General features: G+C 40.5%; 1 protein-coding gene across 5 annotated transcripts in view; it reads left to right on the top strand.

Moving 5' to 3' along the window:
- Positions 1-8,094: 8,094 nt before the first annotated feature.
- Positions 8,095-12,284, top strand: part of LOC146188447 (uncharacterized) — a 148,464-nt gene continuing 144,274 nt past the window's right edge. For all 5 annotated transcript variants that reach the window (XR_014707535.1, XM_084603778.1, XM_084603776.1 and 2 more), the window contains exon 1: positions 8,095-8,230. The gene's annotated coding sequence lies outside the window, so the exon portion shown is untranslated. The remainder of the gene's footprint in view (positions 8,231-12,284) is intronic.

Genomic DNA, 12,284 nt, shown 5'->3' with positions numbered 1-12,284 from the left:
TTTTCTCATGCACCCTAATCCGCAACCACTCATCGACCTTCTAATGGTGACTTGATGAAGACGATATATTATTTCAGGATAAAAATACGTCAAAAGGTGTATAAGGACAACTCAACAGGTGGTTGAAGCAACACCCGGTATGTACCGCGCTCCAACCTCTTCTTCGCCTCTGTTAGCCTACGAATAAACAATGGCAGCACGGGTGCGCATGAGCAATACGTCAACTTGCGTAGCAGCCATTGGGGTTCTTTTCTTAGCGGCTGAATCCGGTAGCAGTGCGGTGTAGTTAATTTGGAATACAGACGTTGGTCATCTACTGCGCCCTCAAGGATTCCGCATGTCCTTGTAAGGCCCCAGTTTTTACATCCTCACTGGTCAGAAGCCTCCAACCTTCTCATTAAGAAGGAACGGCTGTTCTTACTCCGATCGTGAACTCCGACAGATGACGTTCATGTGGGAATTTCATCCGGAGGTCTGCTCCATCTCTTCGCCGCAAAATGAAGCAGCCTAGGTCGATCCCCGGACCGCTGCTCTCTCTGCCAGTCTTCTTTCCATGGATTTATGAGGGCTCATCGCTGACCAAATAGACCAATCGACGCTAAGAAATCAACATGGTGGTAATTATTCGCTTTATTGGCGGAATTGCAACACTGGTACACAACAAAGGTGTGGTCCAACGCCTTCAAAGCATATCTGCGACCCTTCATCCATCTCTGCTTTCGATGAGCGCCGCCTGATTAAATTCGCAGCATCTAGAATTCTAGCATTGGCGTCATACAATCACTTATCGCCGACCGCTTCGTCTCACTTGTATTAATCCTGACGTCCGATGGTTCGCGCAGACAAGTTGGTAGTGCTGCTGCATAAAATCACTGCCACACTCGGAATGCTCATCAATCGTTCCGACTATCGGAGTTCCCTTCGACTGCATACACTTAGGCAGTAGGCCTTTGTCTCTTTTAGGCCGTTATCTCCTAAAGTGCGCTTCCAGACACTCCTGTGCGTATAAGTACCTCCTCTCAGGGACACTTCTGCACAAAGCGTGGTAGAGGCTTTTGTTGTTGCCACAATGTTGTCCTTTGGATGTACTCTTCTGCTTACAGCTCCCCAGGTAGCACATGCGACTGGCCTGCTATTGAAAATTGTGCTAATGTCTGGTCGGCCAGTGCCTCGGCGTTACTAATGCACTACCAATAATGATACAGCCAGTGATTTACAATAATGGACCAGTGATTTACATGTTCCTCCCACGATTGAAATTCATGGGCTATCAACAAGCAATAATGATCTTGCGTATAGAATTACTTGCCAACAATGTATACACCATGATATATGATGGCCAATATAACCCAGCCATCGGCAATGTCCTGCCCATAATTCACGAATCATGGTTTACATTGGTAAATATTTTCCTCCAAGTATATATGGGTTGTGGACATTGAATATAGTTTGGCATACATTGGTCAATATCATCCCGCCAGTCTTAGTGGCTTGCCACTATTGTATGCATCTTCAGTTCCAGTGGCCGATATTACCAAATGAGTGGTGGCCACTGGCCTAGATTGAACATATCATGGCAGTCATAGGTAAATATTTTCCAGCCGGTATTAGCGGCTTGTTAACATCAAATATATCTTGGTATACATTGGTCAATAACCCCCTGCCAATTTTGACGGCTTCCCAATATTGCGTATGGCATACATTGGTAAATATTGTCCTGCCGGTATAGCTGGATTGTTTACATTTAATATATCGTGGCATAAATTGGTTAATGTAATCCCAGTGGTCTTGGTGGCTTCCCAACAATGTATACTTGTTAGTTCTAGTGGGCAATATTGCACAATGAGCAGTGGCAACTGGCCAGCATTGCACCTATCATGGCATACATTGGCGAATATTGCAGTGCCAGTATTGATTGCTTGTCAGCATCGAATGTATCTTAGCATACAGTGGTCAATATCCTCCCGCCAGTTATCTTGGCTTTCCAGCATTGTATATCTACAATTGCAGTGGTCGATGTTGCCTGACAAAGTGTAAGGCTTGCCAAAATACCATACATCTTTACATATGTTAATCAATATTCTCTTGCCAATATTGATGGCCTGTGAAGTCGAAATATTTACTGCCATACGATAGTCAATAGTTTACTACTATTCAGATGGTTTCCGAATATTGTATTCATCATGGGGTATAGTGGTCGATATTTTATGGGCAGCTGTGATGGCTCGCCAACATTGCAAGCATTATTGTATGCACTGATTGACATGATCCTGTTAGTATAGCTGGCTTATCTACATTGAATACATTTTGGGATACAGTGGTCGATGTGGCCCCGCCAGTTTTGGGGACTTTACAACAATTAATATGACTGGGTTATAGTAGTCGATACTGTCCACTGAGTTTTGACAGCTGGAAAAACATTGCACATAACATGACATGTGTTGGCCGGAATTGGCTTGCCGATATTACCGATCAGTTCTCAACTTGTATATCCGGATATATCTTTAATGTCGGGAACAATACTGTCGTGTCCTTCGTGATGGCTTTCAAGTATGCTTTATACATCGTCAACGATATAGTAACAGTAGTAGAGAAGATGTATTCAATAAAAATGGCTTAGGCGGTAAGGGCACAGTTGGTACACGGTCCTCCCCCATTGCTGTAGTGGCTTAACCCCTGCCGGCGTAAGGCTTCATTTTCTTGACAAACCAATGCCATGAGATAAAAGCAGAGATTCTTTAACCAAAACATTTCGAAAGCCTCTCAAGGAATGATTGGGTGGCACTACGCATGCAAGCAGGGCATGCCTTGTGCAATGCTGCCATCGAGTCGGGCGCGTGTCTTATGCCATCTACGAAGCGCTTAGAAATGCCCGACTGTTACGCTGTTCTCAACTGCGAAGAAGTTTAGTACAGAGTAGGAACGCGCAGCAGTTATCCTACTATTCTTCGTATACGTCTTCAGCGTGATGCGTGAGGCCACTCATATGTTAAAACTTTAAGAATACTTCATCGCCTTCCTCGATAAATACGCAACAAAACAGACACATAATTTTTTAAGCTTACAACGGCCGCTGCTTCTGTATAGAATAACAATACGGTGCAGTATGTGCAAGCGTATCCACTTCTCAAATCTGCAGTAGGCCAGTAAGACATATCACCTTCAAAACCATATATACTATAGGCTGCCAGGCCAGCTTAATTCGTAGCGATGAGGTTTTACATCCACATACTGAAACCTTTCGTCCATGACTGAAAATAGACACATAAATGCTTTATTTATGCAGTATTTTATTTGCGTGGTGAGAAAAAGATCAAATGCTGGAAAACAGAGGTCGAAGAGATTCTGCTAGTGAAGGAAAATGCTACACTGTTTTGTCATGTACGCTAGCTGACTCCTCAACGAGGCTCCAGCACCGACTGTATTCCGCCGTAGGTGATCTTGTAAGCACAGAAGATGGGCTAGCTGCAGCATATTTTGTGTTGTAATTTACATCAGCCATAAACTTGCACTTGATTCATATATGCCGGCGTGCTCTGCTTTGAGTGCTTCAGCAAGAGACGAATGATGAGCAAACCATTTACGCTGTTGATGAAGCATGGCTCATAGTCAAAAAAGGTAGATCATACAAAATAAAAGCATTGTTTTATATACGTTCTCTACCTTCGCCTGGCAGAGAAAAAATCTAGATTTCTCAGATGTTCTGGAATTAAGTGTATTTGAATTCAATAGCATTGCACGCTGCTAACTTTTTACTACAAGTTGTGTACTTGCTGTGACAGCTGTTATCTAATTCGCACTTAACATTTCTTGGTGAAGAGGTAAAACAGAAAATATTGAAGAAGCTTGCAGCATAGAATCCCCACAATTGAAGACTGCAAATAAGTGTCAATGAATTTCTTTGTTTTACAGAAACAAAACAAAATCATGAATGCGTGCTCATCACCGAAACATTTGTCGCAAAAATTATTGTTGCCTGGTTATGCTGCTCTTCAAGGAAATTATTTTGTCCGAAAGCTGTATAATCGCGTGTTTAATTGACCAGAGGTGAAGTCCTGAAAGTCTGAACGAATTCTTATTATAGTTTTTTTACTATGTACAACATGCGCACATAATAAATATCCATGAAAGGAACAATTTTGGCTTTTTGTGTGAATGCATGTATATTTTCAGGATGCTGTATATATATTATTAGCTGCGTGTAAAATACCTGCACAAAAACATGCAGCCATGTGTTTGGCGCATGATGGCCTTAGCTGCCTCTGTGCTGTAACATCCATAAAATAAAAAATAGACGCAAAAAACATTAAACAATAATGGGATTGCCTGGATGCCAATTATGCAAAGCCAGTGGACAAGCTTGGGTGGGCGATGTTGGGCAGCCGATGAGCCCAGCTGGATAGCAGTTATTAAAAGCCAGTGAGTAAGCTTGGTTGTAAGTATTGGATAGCCAGTGAGAGTGGCTGGTTGTACATTATAGTATAGAAACCAGTCGGTGTGCTTGGGTGGAAGATATTGGGTAACCATTGGGTGAGGCTGCATGCAAATAAGTAACCTAGTCTGCCATTGGTGGCCATTGCTGGAAAGCCAGTTTAGTAGATTGGATTAAATCTTGGCACGGGTAGCGCCCCAATGAAACATCATTATTAGTCCCAATATTGGGGCCGGTTTCCCCCAATATTGGGCTGATGGCGGTCCATTGACGGCGTGCTACTTGGGTCATGAGGTAGTCAATTCCAGAAAGAGGACTATATGCTGCTTAAAAGCTCTTCGGCGTACGCGGCCACCATACTACAGTCGACCACCCATCCAGGAATCGCATACAGGATCGTGTGCATCGGTAGTTAAAAGTCTTCTGAGTGCTAAACCCGTCAGTTAGAAGTGGAAGAAAAAAGCTCTGTATCGTATTTTCAAGCCCCAGCTCACCCACTAGGCACACACGTATCAACTGCCACATATAAGTATGAGTAGCTGTCTGAGTTATATGATTTTTTCCAGAGCCGCCAATTGCCATGAGAGTCCGTACGCACCATATACACCTACATATATAAGCAAAAAAACAACGCCGCGTATCATTATTGTTGTATATTCCAGGCTCGGTAAGAAATACCCACCGCGAAAAAGCTGTACTCTCGGTCTTAACAGATGCAGGCAATTAGAAAGCGACAAGGGTAATGTAAAGACGGCAAGCTATTTGATTTTAATTAAAATAATATTTTACCTCGCATCTTGTGTTCTTGTATACAGCAATCAAACTTCCTGGCGTCGCAATCAGTTCTAAGGAGAAACACAACTAACGTGGCTAGTTAGACTAGCGAATATCCTAGCAGAGAACCACGACGCCATTATTATCCGAACAATTTATTAAACTTCTTCATGTCATAGATCTTTAGGCATTCTTTCCTGAATGAGGGTTTTAATTACGCAGAGATAAAATACACGGCCTAATTGAGTCCACAACACAGAACGCATGCAATCACCTAGAAAAAAGATGCTCGATCGTCACATCAGCAAACCGATCTTTGGGGTTTTTTAAACATCGTCTCGACATGGACCTCAGAACTTTACGTTTCTCGCATATAAATCACTTATCATTCCTAAGATAGAATATGTATCTGGTATCTGGAGTCCGAATCCAGCATATGTCGCCACCACACTTGAATAAGTTCAATATTGCGCAACGAGGTTCATTCATTCCGCTTATTCGTACATCAGTGTATTTTCACTAAATTCGCTCTCAGGAATAACAAATCTCGCGCGTCATCATCGCGTCGCTTCTCGTTGTCTGTTTCAGAAGTTATTTTACGGTTCACTTTGCGAAATGCCCTAAATCTCCTCCCCTACCCGCAATCTTACCGCACCGTCCGTTCGCTCCAAGTATTTCGTCAACGGGCCAGCACCGTCTTCTTTTCCTCATCCTTTTTCTTTGCGCTGACGCAAACTGGAACGGCCTTTCCAACAGTGTAGCTGCCATCTCCTGCCTATCAAGTTTTCGTACCAATTGATGCAATAGTTTCAACCATATCACGTAATAACTAAAACCAATATTGTTTGTTGTCCACACCCGACGTAAAGCCCCTACCATAGTGTCTTTAATGTAATAAAATGAAGTGAAGTGGAAAACGTTTAAAAAGTTTAGAGCGTAAACCGAAATCCCAAATGAAAAAACACTGCTCCAGTTTGCCAACCTTTCTTGTCTTTATACTGCTTCCTTTGCTCATGCTTGTTCTGACTTTCCCATTTTCAATGTCCTAAATCTTTATGCACAATCATTATAAACCACGCACGTGCTGGTATTTGTTCCTCGAAGCATCGGCAGCCCCTTCTCTTTCCTCCACATTCTTTCTGTTCACTCGCCGATACACATTTTAGAATATTTCCTTAATATTTCATTACTCTATTTATCACGGATTGTCTGAGCAGTTCTCTTTATAGTTTCGTGAAGGCGCTTTATTTCTCTTGGTGGCATAACATTTGCATTTAATTTTCGCCAGCTTTTATACTGTTCCAATATAGGACCACAAGATCCCACATGCAAATGCATTCCTCCCAGCGTATATTTTCGCACACCGTACTTTTCCAGGTTAGGTTCAGTATCACTAATCCTGTGACTTCTCGCCACACCGCATTTGCGCCTCTCATAGGACAGCCTCATACCGAGAACGTAAATTGTTCCACACTTAACTACTCTTTGAAACATATCATAATTATTGCATTCGTCCGTACTTTGTTTTGTGTCTTTTACGTGGTTTTCTGTTTAATGCTTTAAGATATATTCGTCATTGTGTTCGTTTTCTTTGTGACTCATTATTGTAATTGTGCACTGGTATTGTGTCTATGTTTTCCTTCTATCTGTATGCGTAAAGCTCAGAAGGGAATGAAGAAAACAGTGCATACAAACGGGGCAGTAAAAAAGGACTAAATTAATGAGCTGCTGTCCCTTCTGTAAGCGTTGTTTTGTCGTTATTTGGAACTTGAACAAACCAACCTGACTTACCCTCTTTGTGTGTGCATTTTTCATTCTTTTGTGCTGCAGTAGCAATACTATGTGGTTGTTCCTGCACACTATAAAACAATGATTGATTTATCGTTGGATATTATACCATAATATAATTATATAAATTTTATTATATACAAAATACTATACAAATACACGTGTTTCATACCTGATAATAAGGAATTACTAGGATATTCAAGGCTTTTACACCCGACTGATGAGGAAATGATAGATTTCTTCAAATGTTATTTCATCGCATAGAAAATAAGTGCTTAGTTATTTCTTGAAGCAAATGGCCTTTTAAGGCGCACGTAAACGAAAGAAAAAAAGTTGATGTAAAAGTATGGCTAAAGCCATCAGGATTGCTTCATCCTTTTATTGCTGAAATTATGTCTGCAAAATAGAAGTCAACGAAGTATAACATAAATAAAGAACTTGCTTTATAATCAGTCCGCTAATATATCAAATTACCGTATGTGCGTATATTTTAAAATCTTTAATATGCAATGAGTGAAATTAGTGAATTCATTATTTATTGAGCAATATATGTGTATTTGGAAGATAAAGCAAAAATTTCTTAGCAATGCCTGCATACAATGTCCTTATTGTTGTAGGCTAGTTTAACGGCTATCTTTCTCTGGATAAACCAGAAATGTCTAATATTCCGCACCGTCCCTAAGCCTCCTTGGCTTACTGTAAAATCGACTTTTGAAGGCTGCAACTCAGTGTGACGGTACCCAGAATGTGGAGCAGAAAGCAATACCTCATATATCATGCTCTTTATTTTTCTGATCTGTCCGTGACCTGTATTGCCAGTCCATGACATTTTAATAAAGGTCAGGGAATATTGTTCAGTTATTTTCGCCTGAAATAACAATGCGATCACATAGGTATGGAAACGTTAGTGACGCTATAAAATAAATTTCATCTGTTTCCTGTCGCAGTGTTCTATTGAAAACGTGGGTTTTACAGGTTTTTCTTGCAAAAAGATTTCATTTTTATATTGTCAGCTGTGAGGAAAAAACGAGCCGATTTTAGGACAATATTTAAGGCTTGTGAAATGAAAACTCAACGGTATTTTTTGGTGTGCACTCTAACGCGTATGTAATATTCCTGCTTTGCACTGCAGTACAAGACACTCTGGGTTCAGTTCTCCACCCTGAGTAGAATCCAGTTTCCCTCGCTTTCTTTTGTTCGTGTGTTATCTCTACTATATACCACGACCCACTGCAGGTAGGCAATATTTGTTAGTATTTATTACCATGGTTCTAAGAAAACTACTCTTTTTAGGTAAACACTGCTCTAAGCTTTCATAAAAATTGAACCTATGTAATTATCGCTGGTAAAAGCAGAAGGAATGTATACGTCGACTTGAATATCAAATAACAAATGTTGCTAGAATTTTAACCCGATTTCTTTTACGACTACTGTCTACGTAAAAAGAAGAAACACAGCAAGTGATGAACTTCGATAAACAAACCTCCACTAAAAGGGCAAGTTACTTTATTATATAACGAAAAGTAAGAAATATCAGCCGTAAGCACAAATATCGCAGTGGTATTGTGTGTAAGGTAGCAATTATTTCACAGAGAAGGGCAACAGTATGCAAACTACTATTTGCTCCTCAATTGAAACTAGAAAATATTAAAACGGATCGCATCTGTAACTTAGCCTATTGCGCAAAAAGAGACACCTTTTATATTACCATCCGCGCGTCCTCCTTACTTAGTAAGAACTATTGAGTGGGAAGTTGGAAAACGTGGTCTTGTTTCTTTCTTTAGCCAGCTATAGTTTTGTTCCCTCTGCTCGTTTCTCAAACTGCGACCATAACTCGCTGTGTGTTTGCCAAACCTCTCGAACTGTTTAGTTAACACCTATAAGCGGCCGCAATCTCGTATATGTGCAGGTTCATTTCATGCGTTGTTGAGTTGTTTGAATAGAGAGGTGTTTAAATTGTTTTTAGTGAAATCAGACAACATTCTAATGCACCATTTGTAAATATTAACACAAATTTGGACCTTCTAGTCGGAGTGATGTATGCTCGTATCAGCGCCATATCATGGCACCCGATTTTGGTCTCGACTCTTCTTCGCGCAGTGAGATGGCCCACGCTTGCTTAAGCTTAGTGTTGCACACTGGATGCCATGCGTCATAAAATTCGTCTTCAATGCTCTCATGTGTTTACTGGAATATATCTTCAGCAGCTTTGTTTAATAGAATTGCAAGCTCAAAGTAGACGTGTGGCTTGAAAACTGGTGCGGAAGAGCAGCTGGAATACTACATTTTTATCTTTTGGGGATATCAAAGAATATGGCAATTGGATATACTTTCTGCTACCTTCATTGCTATTCTGGTTGCACATTACGATCCTCTTAGTAGCGGAAACATTTTTGCAAGACCTTCCACAAATAAAAAAAATGAACTTTGTTTCAGACACTCCAAATACATAAAATAAATATTTGGGATTGATCCAAAACAAGAGTCTACCTATATTCTGAACAGCAGTTCTATGTGCGTAAATCTCTGTGCCACCGATAAAGCTTAATCTTGTTTCAGGTCTCTTATGACGCATATTTCGGTGTATAGTTCCTATATACAGTAGAATCTCGATAAACGGAAATCGGTTAAACGGAACTACCGCTTAAACGGAACAAACGCCTCGCGATTGGTTGGTTTTGTATTAAGCCAATGTAAAAAAAATCTCGTTAATCGGAACTCAAACTTTGCGACCACCGCGTTAACGGAACCGAAAAACTCGAAACCGCAACTAGTTGGACAAGCGCAGTGCCATCGCGGTACGCATCAATGCTCCCCTCCTTCTCCTCCCCGCGTCACCACTCCGGTTTCCGTCTCCGGCGGTTTCCGGTTTGCTCGTACACTGCCCTCCGCATCGCTCGCTCGCGTTCACGGCAGTTGTGTTCAGTTAGGCCTAAGCCCTAGAGCCCTAGAGCTTTTGTTCGGTCCGATGGCAGCGCAAAAACGACCGCACAATGCACTTGCGTTGGAAAGGAAGATGGAGATCATCAACGACTTCGAGAGTGGTGGCTTCACGAAAGCGGCGCTAGCGACGAAGTACGCGTTCCCAAAAGGAGCCTAACAAGAATTCTTCAGGAATTCTTCAGGAATCCTTTTTCGCTAGCCAATAAGTGGTAATTCCCACTCTTTTGACATTTTTTTTTTAATTTCAGTACTAGTACTACCGGAACAAAAATTCACTGTTTGTTTTTCTCTAATAAGGTTTGTTCTCATAGTGTACCGTTCTTCTTATTACCTAGATTTCGCAAATTGAGATCCGCTGAGACTGCCAACTGCGCGCGCGCGCGCCAGCCGCGTAGGGTTCACGCGGAAGCGGATTGCGCAATGCTGAACCTATTTTCTCCTTAAACGAAACTCCTGGTAAACGGAACATATTTTCCCGGTCCCTTGAGGTTCCGTTTATCGAGATTCTACTGTAGTTTACTTGTTTGTTCCTTAGTATACAATCCATGTAGAATATTTTGCCGATATATGGATGAAAATTACAGTAGTGGTCTAAACACTGTGCATTGCACACAAGAGATGACTGTGAAACAGGTTCGCAAGACACATGATTATGCGTTGTGTTATGATTACGCACGAAATTATGCATTGACTTCAAGGAAGGATAATAAATGTGCATTCCTGTCCCTTAAATCACACTTGCATCAAATTCACAGTAAGCAATCAAGATGAATGGAATTGGGATGCGGCCTAATTTTTCAAACAAATTATACTAGGAGAGCCTGTGCCACCAAAATATTATTGCTTGAGGTTGTCGGAAGGCAGCTATTCAAACCAATCATCATTTCCCATGCACGTTAAAACCATGTTCTGCAACATGGGCAATATTAAATAAAAATCATGCTTGCTCTTCAGCATTGCTGGACTTGTGTGATGAACACAAGCGCCCAATGCATCAATAATTTATTTCTCCTCCACAAAAATAGAATTATATTTATACTTACAGGAGACGGCGGCTAATATTTTCAAATATAACTTTTTGGCAGATGCTTCAATAGTTTATCTGTTAATTTTTACTATAAGTCCAGTACGACACCTTCGATCGCCTGTAATCATAAATAATCTGACGCCTTTACGCAGGCTCTTCACTTTGAAGGACATCAACCTTTTATCAAATTTTCGGTTTCGAAGTCGCAAGTTTGGAATATTCTCCACATTTTGCCAAAACCGCGAAGACCGAAAAGGCTTTAAATAAAGTTGACACAAAGGAGAAAACAAGGGCATACTCATGTGATAATCCGGGAGCCATGACAATATGCTTCGTTTTGACGATTATCTCTCCGTTCATAGTAACGGTGCATGGCCCTGGTAGAAGCCTGTCAGCTTTACCTCCCTTTTTGTAAAACAGGTTCCTCGTTATAAGGAACAATTCAATGCATCATTTATTTTACTCCTTTCTATATTCATTTATTTATTTTGTTTTAAATGTAAAACTATAAATTCAAGTTCCAGCTAATATTTTAGAGCGCTGTGAGAACTGAATGAAAGCTTAAACCGAAGATTATCTATGAGAATGTTATTGCTATGAATTCTTTTGGTGGTATACCGAAGAGCCCCAGTTTGAGCTTGCAGTTTTAGAGCATGGAAAGAACTGAATATTAGCCTCCCAACGTTTGTTGCAAAGAAAAAGTCATCATTTGCATAAACAATTTAAACAAGTACAACACATTACGGCACTTATTCAGGCCAGCCTTAAACATATGGCAATCGTGCTGTCTAAAAACACAGAATATGTCATTCCTTCAACTCGATCTTAACTAAGTACAAAAGGATTCTGTCTTTCCTGCTTCATTAGATAGAATTCTGAATTTCATTGATATTGGTTCCATATTGCAGCGTTGTTAAGAAAAAATTCAGCGGGAAGTGCATGCAAGGTAACTGCATTATTGTAGGCACATACGTTGCATAATATATTTTGAACCTTCGCAAGAAAACTGCCCAATATATTTATCTCGAGACATACATGAAATTATAAATGCCACAAATATATATGGCAGAAACAGGACATATGCACAATCTAGAGATGCTAGGACAAATTCAGAAATGCAAATTCTGTGTTCTCCCGTTCCTACATTTTTAAAGTTAAATATGCGTCTGTTAAACTGACCAAGATGCTACCAATAATTCGATGTTCCAATTACACTTACAAGTCTGTGTTTTGAAAGAGGTTCTAATGTATTTGTTAGGTATAGAATAGATTACACTGAAAATTCCTCATTGCCTTGCAAGGAAATGAGGAATTGCTATT

This window comes from Amblyomma maculatum, chromosome 5, assembly GCF_055883805.1.
Source record: "Amblyomma maculatum isolate TAMU_Amacu chromosome 5, ASM5588380v1, whole genome shotgun sequence".
In the NCBI taxonomy this organism is placed as follows: domain Eukaryota; kingdom Metazoa; phylum Arthropoda; class Arachnida; order Ixodida; family Ixodidae; genus Amblyomma; species Amblyomma maculatum.
Note: the sequence above shows the minus strand (reverse complement) of the source record. Positions and strands in the feature narration are given on the sequence as shown.